The following is a 3,310-nucleotide window of genomic DNA, read 5'->3' as shown; positions in this document are numbered from 1 at the left end:
AGTGGAGGTGTAGAAGGGAGTGGGGGTGCAGAAGGGAGTATGTCGGGTAGGGGTAGGTTGTATATCGGCAGGTGAGGATAGGTAGAGCTGTATATACGGGGCAGATGGCGGGAAAAGGAAGCGGAAGGAGGAAGGAAATGGAATGTTTTATAATCGTTTATTTATGCCGGCTGGGTGTTTTGTTCCAAGTTCCCTGATGATTTGCGTTTTTTTGTTTTCCCGGAGTTTTGGGTCAGATCGCGTTGTCAATCCACAAACAGATATAATCTCCTGCAATTTATCAAGTTGAATGTATTTTTTGTGTTTAAGGTGTTCACATACGGATGCTTGGTTGCTGGATCCGGCATCGTTAAAGTGGTCAGAAACCGAACTACCTCCTCCGCGCCTGATATTGCTGAGGTGTTCTTGAAAACCCTCCTTGAGCGTCTTTCCAGTTTGACCAATGTAGAGTTTATTGCAAAGTAAACATGAAATACAGTAGACTACATTGGAGGTCTCACAGGTAAAATGTTGGGTGACATCGATGGAGGCGCTCGTCGGACCTGTTATTGTTGTGGTGTTGGTGCGGTCGGGGTTGATGAAGGGGCAGGTATGGCACCTTTTGAATTTGCACCTTTTGCATTGTTCACAATCGCATTGGCATATTATATTCTCCTCGCATCTGCTTGTTCCAGGTCTCGGCTCGCGACCATCTGCGGCCACGGAGACGCCATGGATTTCGTCAGACAAATGGACAAAACGCAAATACAGTCATCACTTTGTATAAACCTCCAACAATCTCACGTAAGTTGAAACTATTGGTTCGATATTGTGTGTGTACATGAAATATTTATCAGGAAATGAAACGTGCAAATCATGTGAATATTTGTAAGTTTTAATAATGTTTACCGAATCCTCTCCTTGATAACCACGGGCTGGTTGGATCATCCAGAGCAGGGGTTCTCAACATGGGGGATATGAACATGTGGTACCGACCGGCACGAGACGACCTATGGTGGTCCAGAGTACGGCGAGACCCCCGCTTGGTATAAAACAGTTTCCCCTGATGTTTAACTCGACAGGAAGATGACAAAATTCAGGGGTGAACTTAGTAGAGAAAGAAAGTGCAACAAGAGGGACAATTGCTTTGCAATACAATTGTTCTTTGGATCTTTCTGTCAAATACAAAAGTTTTCTTTCAATTTTGGAAAATTCCTTGGCACACCTGAGCTCCTCACCACATACAAGGCTTTCATCCGCAGCTCAATGGAATACTGTTCTCCCATATGGGCCGGTGCTCCTGCCTCACACCTAGCTCGGCTTCACGCTGTTGAAACCAAAGCTTTCAGAATCATTGGAATCTCCTGCGATGAAGCTAACTCCGAGGACCTTTCACTCACTCACCGCAGGCAGGTTGGTGGTCTTTTTGTCTTCCACCGACTCCTCTCCGGCCTTGCTCCATTCATTGCTTTCGGCCTTGCTCCATTGGGCCTTGCTCCATCCGGCTCCATCCGGCTCCATCCGGCCTTGCTCCATTCATTGCATTCCTTGCTTCCACCATTAAGCCATTTTAGCTCTGTGCTCTGTCCCCCAAATATTCATACAGGTCGCACAAGATCTACCTGCAACCCTCTTATGGTTAATCTGCCAAAATCTAGGCTCTCTGCTCACCTTCACTCCTTCATTCCTCTTTACTCCTGCCTCTAGAACAAACTCCCTCACTCCCTTCAATCCCACTCCTCCCTCCAGGTCTTCAAAACAGCTGTTCACCACCATCTCTTATCTTCCCCCATCCAAAACCTTGATCTTTTCTACCCCCGCTAATTTCACCCCAAATCCACTTTTTTGAAATACCAACTTCTTTCCTGGAAGTCCTTGGTGTTCTTGTGTTTATGCTTCTCCCCCCCCCCCCCCCTCCCACGCCGCCTCCCCCCAAGCCCTCTCCCTCCCACACATTCCCGATGTCCGTGCTCTCAAATGTTGCGTTTATGTGCTTCCCCCTTCTCTCCCCATCTTGTCTACCGCTCCCCTTTTTATATACTTTGTTTGTTTGTCTGTCTGATTTGTTTGTGTGACAAATGTTAGCTCTTTCACGAGCCTCGGTTATGTATACAAAAAAGAAAGAAAAAAAAGGTGTAGAAGGGAGTGGAGTTGCAGAATGGAGTGGAGGTGTAGAAGGGAGTGGAGGTGTAGAAGGGAGTGGAGGTGTCGAAGGGAGTGGGGTTGTAGAAGGGAGAGTAGGTGTAGAAGGGAGTGGAGGTGTATAAGGGAGTGGGGGTGGAGAGGTGAGTGGAGGTGTAGAAGGGAGTGGGGGTGAAGAAGGGAGTGAAGGGGTCGAAGGTAGTGGGGTTTCGCAGGGAGTGGAGGTGTAGGAGGGAGTGGAGGTGTAGAAGGGAGTGGGGGTGTAGCAGGGAGTGGGAGTGTAGAAGGGAGGGGGGTTGAAGAATGGAGGGGAGCTGTCGAAGGGAGTCGGGGTGTTGAAGGGAGTGGGGGTGTAGAAGGGAGTGAAGGTGTAGAAGGGAGTGGGGGTGTCGCAGGGAGTGGGGATGTAGAAGGGAGGAGGGTTGTAGAAGGGAGGGAGGAGGGTGTAGAAGGGAGGGGGGTGTAGAAGGGAGGGGATCTGTAGAAGGCAGGGGGGTTGTAGAATGGACGGGGGGTGTAGATGGGAGGAGGGATTTAGAAGGAGTTGGGGTGTAGAAGGGAGGGGGGTTGTAGAAGGGAGGGGGTGTAGAAGGGAGAGGGGTTGTAGAATGGAGGGGGTTTGTAGAAGGGAGTGGGAGTGCAGAAGGGAGGGGGGTTGTAGAAGGGATGGGGGTGTAGAAGGGAGGAGGACTTTACAAGGGAGTGGGGGTGTAGAAGGGAAGGGAGTGGGGGTGTAGAAGGGAGTGGGGGTGTAGAAGGGAGTGGGGGCGGAGAAGGGAGTGAAAGTGTAGCAGGGATTGTGGATGTAGAAGGGAGGGGGGTTGTAGAAGGGAGGGAGGAGGGTGTAGAAAGGAGGGGGTGTAAAAGGGAGGAGGGTTGTAGAAGGGAGGGGGTTGTAGAAGGGAGGGGGGGGTTGTTGAAGGGAGGGGGGATGTATAAGGGAGATGGGGTGAAGAAGGGAGTGGAGGTGTAGCAGGGAGTGGGGATGTAGAAGGGAGAGTAGGTGTAGAAGGGAGTGGAGGTGTATAAGGGAGTGGGGGTGGAGAGGTGAGTGGAGGTGTAGAAGGGAGTGGGGGTGAAGAAGGGAGTGAAGGGGTCGAAGGTAGTGGGGTTTCGCAGGGAGTGGAGGTGTAGGAGGGAGTGGAGGTGTAGAAGGGAGTGGGGGTGTAGCAGGGAGTGGGAGTGTAGA

This window comes from Myxine glutinosa, chromosome 1 (genome assembly GCF_964187855.1).
Source record: "Myxine glutinosa chromosome 1, kmMyxGlut1.1, whole genome shotgun sequence".
Taxonomy (NCBI): domain Eukaryota; kingdom Metazoa; phylum Chordata; class Myxini; order Myxiniformes; family Myxinidae; genus Myxine; species Myxine glutinosa.
The sequence above is the reverse complement of the archived record's forward strand: the minus strand, read 5'-3'. Positions refer to the sequence as shown.